Source organism: Diadema antillarum, unplaced genomic scaffold, assembly GCF_040938485.1.
Source record: "Diadema antillarum isolate AM-2024a unplaced genomic scaffold, OU_Dant_1.0 seq00000732_RagTag, whole genome shotgun sequence".
Lineage (NCBI taxonomy): Eukaryota > Metazoa > Echinodermata > Echinoidea > Diadematoida > Diadematidae > Diadema > Diadema antillarum.
In genome coordinates this window covers 545,062-555,703 of record NW_027271633.1, presented here as the reverse complement: position 1 = coordinate 555,703, position 10,642 = coordinate 545,062, and the positions used below count along the sequence as shown (strand labels likewise).

The following is a 10,642-nucleotide window of genomic DNA, read 5'->3' as shown; positions in this document are numbered from 1 at the left end:
CATTTCCACTCAAAAACATGTGTTCATTGTTTTCTTCTGTGGTTGTCTCAATGCCTAATGATCCACCCTCATGTCAGGGCCGATTCAGGCCAATTCATCGCGCAATTATCAATCCAAGATTTGATTGTGCTCGCGATCGATCGTCCGACCGTACCATCGATCGCGCTGAAGTGGGCAAACTGCTTGTAAATAGCCGCATTAGCGGCGAGAAAATATAGCACCAAAGACTCTTTTTTTTTCGCCCCTCTGCCATTGGAGGGCGCACTGGCGATTCGCACGATGTTACAGTGACTGTGAGACCAGATGGGACGCACGAACTACAAACCGAGGCGCGTCGGTAAGTAGTACGGCTTGAAGACTTTTGTTAAGCGGATTATAAAGTGCTCTCAGGTCTGTAGTCGGTAAACACCTTGGGGGCAAATCCTTCGAGCCATACAACACATCACGTCCGCAACCGTTAAGAACAGAAGATAGGTACCCATCCAACGGTCCTTATTTCTAAAAATGTAACCGTCGCTAGCTGTCCACTTGAGAAACATGAGGCAACATTATAACCACATACAATGATCCATCGGAGTCAGAAATATCATGCAGAGTGTTCGTCAAATCATCTATTCAATCGAGGCCAAGCTCATCCTCAGGGAAAATCGGCATGTTTTATTTTGTGTGTAAGTGCAACATAGTCCTGCTTCAAAATATTTCATACTTGTCATTAGTTGTGTTGTTGTTGTTGATGTCGTTGTTGCTGTGTTGCTGCTGCTGTGGTGATGGTGGTTGCAGTGGTGGTGGTGGTGGTGGTGATGGACGAAGTGATTGTTGTTAGCGTAGATGTAGCCGTGGGTGTGGTCGTAATGGTAATGGTGGTGGTATTGGTGGCGTCTTAAAGACCTCGTGTGTTATGAATAAGGTGCGACGAGCTTAACAGGAATCGATTGTGGTGATGACGATTGAAGTTTTAACATTCAAAGGCTCCTTTTATTAGTGAATATTGGAAAACATTTTAGAAGAAATTAACTTTTAACAAATGCCATCTACGTTTAATGATCTAGGTAGATAAAAGGCTCCCAATGTGATTTCTGCGATGCTGTATTATTCTTTTAGTTTAAAAAATAGTCAATGATGTTATAATTATTTGACTTATGTTGTCATAAGATAATGTTACTAAGTTTTGTGCGTACGGGTTGTTCCTCTTTTCTAACTGATTGAGTTAAACAAAGGATTATCATAATTGGAAGTATAGTTAAATGGAGATGAATGTTACTCCTGCGTTTTCATTTAAAAAAAAAAGAATCAAAGAAAAAATGGTAACCATGTATTCCGAGCCTGGCTACAGGATTTCCGTGAGTTAGATATAGATATAATGTCTGTCACGGATTTCGTAAACGCACTGCGGATTCGATCAAACACTGGCAGGGAAACCTTAGAAAATCATCTCTCCCTCTTGTGCTTCTTCCAGAACACGAAAGAAGCCCGTAGCCTCTGATTGATGCAATCCGAGGGTAACGCCCTGACGTTACCATGGATACAAGAGCTGGCCACCATCTCGTCCGCCTTGTCGGAGACGGGCATCCCATGTATTTATGGAGGAATGGAAACAATCAAACTAGTGCAGTCAGATCAAAGGTAATTTGTAAATAATTTCGTTTTCCCCTTCACTGTGGTATAATGAAGAATAATTTTTACTTCTTCCGCTATAAACAAATGTGTTAGTTTCTTCTCTATTATTTTTGTTTTAATGTTAGAAGTCTTTCCTTGATTTCAGACTTCACATTAATGTGTGTTCTTGAGAAAGATAGAGAGATAGAGATAAATAGATAGATACATTGAGAGAGAGAGAGAGAGAGAGAGAGAGAGAGGGGGGGGGGGGGGGGGAGGGAGAGAGAAGGCCGGAACTGTCTTGCAGAGAAACGCGATCTATGTATGGGCAGATCGTCCTGGCAAGATCATCTCTGTATTGTTTTATTTGAATTGAGAAGCGTGTGAGAAGTTCTAGAAACCTTTGTGATTTTTCTTTAAGGACAAATATAAATCAAGATTGTCCCTTCTTCATAAGAATTCGTAAATTACGTCATTTGTGTCTCTGTGTCTCTCATCAAGGATCGGATGTCAAGCGACCAAAGGAAACGGTCCCAGATGAAGAAAAGGGGACTCGTTCAGAGAAAGAAGATAAATAGGAATGTATCGGAGGAGGATCCTGTAACATCGGAAATATCGGCTATGGCGGAAGAGCAACGCAAGAGGGACGGCTTCTACCACGCTCTTGGAAGTGGTCTCTATGGTAACGAAGATTGGTGGGAGAGCAGTGAGGATGAACTGGGTGTGACCGATAGAGATTCTTCAGTGGTGTGTAAGGATGCAGGTGGAAGACCTATGTCGTCGACACAACATCTGCAGAGGACACGCGGTGGGATGGTCCCTGCTTCGAGGAAAGGGCAAGGGACAAGGAAGGGTGTGGTAGGAAGAGAAGAAGGAGTGGGTTTAGATGACAGTCGTGGTGGTAGGCAAGGTATTCGTGTTGCTGGAGAAGGGGAACGAGGTGTTAGTAGTGGATGGATACCCACGGGTAAACAAGGAATCTGCCAACAGAGAAATTCCTTGATTACTGAATATATCATTGATGAAGACGATGAGTTTGCATACGATGATGCTACAGACACCACCAAACTAGATCCCAACCGAAATGAACAACTCTATGGTATCGGAAAACACTTGACGGCTAGCCATGTTGCAGCTGCGACGGAAAACAATAAGGTACAAGACTCGGACAACGTGCAATCAAAAGCAGGTTTTCGTGCCCAATCAATATTAGCACCTGCAAAGAATACCCTTCCTCACGAAAACACCCTCAGAACTAAAAGCTTATCCGAGAGGGGTGAAAGTTTCATCGATGATCCCGAAGAAGCGTCGACCTCGTCGCGGCGCGACTCCGACAGTCAAGTCGAGGTGAATATGTCTCGTCCGCACTCTGCGAGAGCGGCGGTCGAGCGGCAACATCGGGAACGTAAGGAGGCGGCCCTGGAGGACATGCGAGTGCATCTTCACCGGCGGGTCCGGCAGAGGAGGGAGAAATCTGTGATCGGAGACGACATCTTTCAGCGGCAACTCAAAAGCGGTTTCTGGACCTCAGAGGTGCTCTATCACCAATGGGGGAACAGTATCCTCAAAATGTGAGTATTAGAGGTAGAATACAGAAACGAAGAGAACACTGTAAACAAGTGTGTTATCTGTAGGATTATTACAAGCAAAAGGAAATAGGTGTGCAGACATAATAAGCTTCATGCAGTTGAATTTCTGTATATCATAATTTGCTTGTTACTTTTTGGTGTTATTGTTGTTTTTGCACAGAAACGAAATGAAAAAAAAATATATCAATTGCTTTCACCGTATATTTTGAACTTTGAGCTACTAACTTGTAAGTACAGCTCTGCTGCATGTCAGTAATTTACATCAAAATGTAGTCATCTCGATTTCAATGTCACAATAATTTCAAAGAAAAATCGGATCAACTTCAACGATGTTGTCAGTTCAGATTTCAAACATGTACATGTGAACTCAAGTCCCTTAGAATATTATGGTGTTTCATCATACTGTAACTGCAGCGTTTCTTGGGGTGAAGGGATTTCTGGCAACTTTACACTTCAAAGAGAAATCAAGCACATCCTATGACTCATTTTCTATATGTTACTTGTGACAAGAAAAAAAAACAACAACGTAAGATTAGGGTTTGGGTTAGGATTAGGGTTAGGGTTACGATTAGGGTCAGGGTTAGGATTAGGATTAAGGCCACGGGAGGGTCTAGGGTAATTGCCCAGGGGGTAATTGCCCTAGACCCGAAAAAAAAACCCATAATACTTTAAAGAAAAATCAGGTGGATATAAACAATTATCAGTATCATTGATATTTAGTCAAACCTGCGGGGCATGGAAATGAAAAGCGCATACGACGAATATCTTAAAATTGATGTCAAAATGACTCGATGTATATATCGAAATTTGCGTAATTTTTTGGTGGAACATTGATATCTTTTCTTTGCATTTACCTCTATATTAGTTATTTCCCAGCTTTCATTGAAAAAAAGCCCAGTACTTTTACGAGAGAATGTTCAATATCATAATTTCTGGAGCTACGTGGGGTAGTGAGAGAACAAAACTTTAATTAAAATCGTTAGGTTATATACCAACTCTCCAGCTTAAAAAAAAAAGAAACGGAAGAAAAACATATTGTAAATCTAAGCCAAACATTCCTCCTAGAAAAGTCTCATTTTGATCTCTTCCAGTGATTTATTTTACATGTTCAAGTTGTTCGATCAATAGACTGTAATGTATGACTTTCTAAATATATTTAAACATAATATATATATATATATATATATATATATATATATATATATATATATATATATAATATATATCAATAGCCAATCCATGACAAGAATTGATCACGTTTTTATAACGACGCATCGGGAAAGATTTAGTTGCAAGAGAATGAAAAAAAAGCAAGAAATTAACGACACGTACATTAATGAAGCTATAGCACTGGAAGGTAAAACAAATAATAATTTGGTAATATCCTTCTTTATTTTCTTTTTCCATCTGACAAGATGGCTGGATAGCCCATATTCAGTTGCACTCTAGCTGGTCGTCACATGGGGTTCAGTTGTGAGTAACTGGGATGGGCCACTGTATCGGATTATGTAACACGCTCTTTTCGATGAATGAATGAAGAAGGATCTGAGCTTCATCTGGAGAAAAAAAAAATCATTTGCATTACAGTTTGTTGAAAAAAATAGGTAAGAAAGACAAACTTATCAGACGGTAGAGAGTTTGAGCGCCAACCCAACAACTGGGTTATATATCTGTTCGTGCACTTCCGAGATAATAATGAGGGTGCCCAGTTGTGATTAAATCTCGTTTGGATCCCCAGGCGCAGTACGTGGAAGGGAAACGAATCGCAGGAGTTCCGACGTTCTTCCACGGACGCCGGCGAGGAGCCCCGACGACTTCGCGCTCGGCGACAGGCGATCTCCGTCGAGAGAGATCGTCGATCTCCCCTCACCATGGCAACAATGAGGTAAGGGGTTAGTCCAAAGTGCAAGCTGTCTATACCCAGACATGTTTTTTGTTTTTTTGTTTGTTTGTTTCACAAAAGTTAAAGGGAAATTCCACTCAGTGCTGTTGTTGTTGTAACTTAGGATTGAATACAACTTGTAAACTACCTTTGTTCAATACCAAACACAATGGTGTTAATCAATATAAGAACAGCCGTGACGTAAGAATCATTAATGCACCATTATTTCTGCTAACGATTCATCATTGTAAATGATTTCTCTTTAGAAAAGTGGCAATTTTCAAATCAGTCTTGACAGTATTTTTTTACTATATTATAACCAGAGGGGCCGCGAGAATTTTTTGTTCTTGTTTCTTGTAGATGTGAGTGTATGTGCTTGCTTGTTTGTTAGTTCGTCTTATTATCATTATTGTTATTAGTTGTAGTAGTAGCAATAGTAGTAGTACATTGTAGTAGTATCCTCATCATCATCATTGTTATTATTTATTCAGCCAAATGGAAATGACAATAACGTTTAAAAAATACATTCACATCGAAATGCAAAGTTGATGTATAACACATAGCACGCAGTTGACGTGTAACACCAAGTATGAACAGGGAAGCAATACATAGGCTAGGGCTCACAAAAGTAATTATTTTACTGTTGCCCTTAGGCATGTGAGCCCTCATGTAATGCATTCTCGTACACATATGAAATAGACTTGTAAAAAGAAGAATTAATACACGTTATTTACAAAACAGACCAATAATAAAGATATCACATTAAAATACAGGAGATAAATAAGAAAAACTAAATCACATGTAAATTAACATCTTATCTGACCTCCTCCCCAAGAGAGCACATACAAAGAAACAAACCCAACTCTGTCACATTCCTCTGCGATTCAAACAATGCCTTAATTCACCACAAGGTGACCTAGGGTTTTCGTTTCTTCCGAGAATACGTCCCGTCAATTTGAACTAATTGCACGCACGTCTCAATTGCCTGAGTGCATTCATTATGCTGTCACGAGCCATTACTATATCATTCTCTGATTTCGACTTTATCGATCGTGAGGGTCATTCCATTCTATTCCCTTCTCGTCTTCGATTTTATTTTTTGGTCACTCTATCTCTCTTACACTGTAACTCCTGCAGTTTTGTCCCTACAACGGATGCTACGGACCCGGACACGTCTAATATGGATTTGGAGCAGTCCATACGGGCTTTCAACTCAAGGCGGCGCTCTTCAGGTCGGCCGTCGCAGCCGAAAGATCGCAGCTATTCGATGGACTACGATGGGCAGCCGATGAGGCTTGACGTTCAGGAAGATTCTATCACGAGGAGAAATAGGGTGAGATTACGAAATCCACATACACTTGTCTCATTGATGATGCGGAGCTCATTGCCGATGCAGAGTCACGAAAACATAATTACTTTAAAAAATCCACCCCAAAATGAATAAACTTCAAAAGAAAGAGAAACGACAGAATGATACAAAAATGATAAAAATCTGATAAGGGAAGAGAAAATATGACATGATGAATTTTCACATTTTTTTTTTTTTTTTTTTTTACGGAAAACACGTCATGACCATTCGTTACGAATATTCAAATCAGCAAGTTGACGAAGTCATGCTCTCACAATTTCTTATTTATTTCCTATACAGAAATAACAAAAATGTCGTATTTCAGCTGTAGAAATATAATCTTGTTTTAAAATGGTATTACCCAAAATAAAAAAAGATCAGATGTTAACGCTTGAATATTTTTTTTTTGTATGGAAACATGCTTTTAATTGTATGAGAAAAAAATATTTTTTCGAATTTCATATATCTATATACTATACATGAAAGAAAAAAAAAACTTGCTCATTTGGATATTCGTAAGGACACATTTGGTCAAGAGATGTTTTCCGAAAAACGAGGAAAAGAAAATTGTGATATCATCTTCCTTATTTCTTGCACAATTATTGTCAAATTTTTTGTATCGTTCTGTAGGAAATATTTTTTTTCTTTCTTTTGAAGTGTATTCATTTTTTGGTTGGATATCATCTTTGTTTAAAATTATGTTTATAACGAGTGTTTATTCCACTCATGCTTTATTCAGATGTCGAGAAGTAACACCCCATTCGAAATCCAGTAATGTAGGGATACGAGGATGACCCAATTCTTTCGCTGTTCACCGGGGTGCATTCGAAAACCATGAATAGCACCACTCAGCGAATTATGCGCTTCGTTAACCATTTTCATCATTATCAACATCATCATAATTGACATCGTGGTCTCCAAAGGGGAATACATACATGTACTACAAGCAATGAGTTTTACCTGTCAGTCTTCTTCATTTCCAACAACTTTGTTTCGGAATATTTGTGTAAAATTTAATACAACATACATTTTTTTTTTTTGCAATTGATTGACAAATTGCCCTACATCGACGTTAAAATAAGCACTGAATTGATAAGTGTTTTAGTAGTAGCCATGATAAAAAATCATGGGCGTACATACTCGAGCAGGATTCGAACCTACGACCTCCTGATCACCGGACAGGCGTCATCTCCACTAGACCACCGAGCTTTCGCCCGAAAGCAAGTGTTGGTTCTAATCCTTATAGCATGCAGCGGGTACTGCTTTGTTATTCAAATTCATGAATTTCTTCCGTCGAGATGTTTTCTTTGCAATTGATTGACAAATTGCCCTACATCGACGTTAAAATAAGCACTGAATTGATCAGTGTTTTAGTAGTATCAATTCAGTGCTTATTTTAACGTCGATGTAGGGCAATTTGTCAATCAATTGCAAAGAAAACATCTGAACATGAATTTAATAACAAAGCAGTACCCGCTGCATGCTATAAGGATTAGAACCAACACTTGTTTTCGGGCGAAAGCTCGGTGGTCTAGTGGAGATGACGCCTGTCCGGTGATCAGGAGGTCGTAGGTTCGAATCCTGCTCGGACGCCCATGATTTTTTATCATGGCTACTTCTAAAACACTGATCAATTAAGTGCTTATTTTAACGTCGATGTAGGGCAATTTGTCAATCAATTGCAAAGAAAACATCTCGACGGAAGAAATTCATGAATTTGAATAACAAAGCAGTACCCGCTGCATGCTATAAGGATTAGAACCAACACTTGCTTTCGGGCGAAAGCTCGGTGGTCTAGTGGAGATGACGCCTGTCCGGTGATCAGGAGGTCGTAGGTTCGAATCCTGCTCGAGTATGTACGCCCATGATTTTTTATCATGGCTACTACTAAAACACTGATCAATTCAGTGCTTATTTTAACGTTGATGTAGGGCAATTTGTCAATCAATTGCAAAGAAAACATCTCGACGGAAGAAATTCATGAATTTGAATAACAAAGCAGTACCCGCTACATGCTATAAGGATTAGAACCAACACTTGCTTTCGGGCGAAAGCTCGGTGGTCTAGTGGAGATGACGCCTGTCCGGTGATCAGGAGGTCGTAGGTTCGAATCCTGCTCGAGTATGTACGCCCATGATTTTTTATCATGGCTACTACTAAAACACTGATCAATTCAGTGCTTATTTTAACGTCGATGTAGGGCAATTTGTCAATCAATTGCAAAGAAAACATCTCGACGGAAGAAATTCATGAATTTGAATAACATACATTTGTACTTGAATCAGTTCACTTTTTCATTTTTCTCCATTACATGGTTGTACTGAATTCGGTTCATCTTGTGTATTCAAATGTTTCATTGTATTTACATTTTGTAAGAGATAAGATATATAACTTCATCTTGAAATTGAGCTTGAAAAAAAAAATTCATCTGCTGCAGCAGCATCATCATTGGTTTTATCGTTGGAATTTATTGTGTGCTGCTCATATCATTGCTTACCTCTGAAGTGGTATATATGCGACCTTGCATCACTAAACAAACAAAATGTCACCAGACATTCTGAGTATTTAACTAATTAAGAGCAGACTCTGTAATACAGAATATATGAAAAACTCAAGATTGATTAGGTTGGCCTTTTGGTACCCGTCCTATCTTGAGTCCTCAGTGAAAAATCAGGGCTCGTGGCTTTTTGTTTGGTTTTGTGACACATGGTCACATAATTATTAATAACGCCGGCCTTATGCCAAAAGGGCCTTGAACTTCCCTTGTTATGCCAAAAGGGCACTAATAGTGTACAAAGTCACAAGCACTAAGGGACTTTTTGCATAACAGTGGTAGTGGTTTAAGGCCCTTTTGTATAAGACCGACGATAATTTTGTCCTAACCATTATTGAAAACGATACTCTCACTCTCGTAAACAAAATATTATTCGTCAGCTCCGACAGCTGTTCCGCGAGACGATCGTGAAGGTGATCCGAATCACCCGCGTCATGCTGCGGATGATCGAGCGGTCGAAGGCGAGCACGTACTCGGGCTTGATGGCCTCGCTCCACTTCTCCGCCGTCGACGGCTCCGACAACCCAAAGAACTTCAACAAGGAGCAATATTCGAGGAAGTTTGCAGTAAGTCTGAAAATATTATCTCTATCTTCTTCTTCTTCTTCTTCTTCTTCTTCTTCTTCTTCTTGTTTTTGTTCTTGTTCTTGTACTTGTTCTTGTTCTTGTTGTTCTTCTTGTTCTTCTTCTTGTTGTTGTTCTTCTTCTTCTTTTCAATTCAATTCAATTCAAATTTTATTTCATTTTTCATCGAAAATAAAGACATTTCACTTTCTTCGGTAACAGAAAATAAGGTTTCCTAGGCAAGGTAAGATACGGTAGCAGAGAGTAAGGTTTCATTGGCAAAACAAAACGTGAGAAGAGTATGCAATAAATTATTGTGGAATCTTATGATAATTACACATTGTCATGAAAACTGACGTGATGAATATAAAATAATGCTACGCAAACTGCAAAAAAAAGACAAAGCTTCAATTCTCCTTCTTCTGTTTTTTCTTCTTCTTCATCTTCCTTCTCTTTTCTCTTCCTTTGTCTTCTATTCCTCCTTCAGTATCTCATCCCTCTTGAAATGTATCATACGGCACTGAAATGTTCTAGTGTAGTGCGCCATCAGCGGTGGCAGTTGGCAGCTGTTTTGGAATCTCATGAATGATCCGTCAGTGATAAGAAAGAAACGTGGCTGAGCATCGTTATACTTCTCACTGCCCCGAGTGCGTTCTTTATGCGAGTGGTTAGGTCACGTTCTGTATTAGGGCATAACATTATATAGATGATGACTGGCAAGGGAGGAAACGCACATAATAATGTAGCCAAAAAGGTTGAAATGCTTTTGAGAACGGTCCCTAACCTCCCCGAAATAACAATCATACCAATCACTGGGGGAAATAACATGCTGTGTGTTAAGGACAACAGAATTGCAATAATATTTGTAGTCTATGGCTTATTGACAGTACTTTAAGACTAGGATCGAAAGACAAATTTCCTTGGTTGCAATTATATTTGCTGAGACAAACGCAAACCCACAACAAGCTAAACATAGCGGCTGCCGACAATCTACTGAATTTCATCTCGAGTTCGTGTGCCATCAATATGTTACTCATGCATAAAAATGTTCGCACATCGAAACACTTGGGAGAACACAATAACATGATTGTTATGTTTATCAAATTGCTG

General features: G+C 39.4%; 1 pseudogene; it reads left to right on the top strand.

Annotated features, from left to right (window-relative positions):
- Positions 1 to 1,310: 1,310 nt before the first annotated feature.
- The window catches only part of LOC139738283 (uncharacterized), a 28,166-nt pseudogene continuing 18,834 nt past the window's right edge, over positions 1,311 to 10,642 (top strand).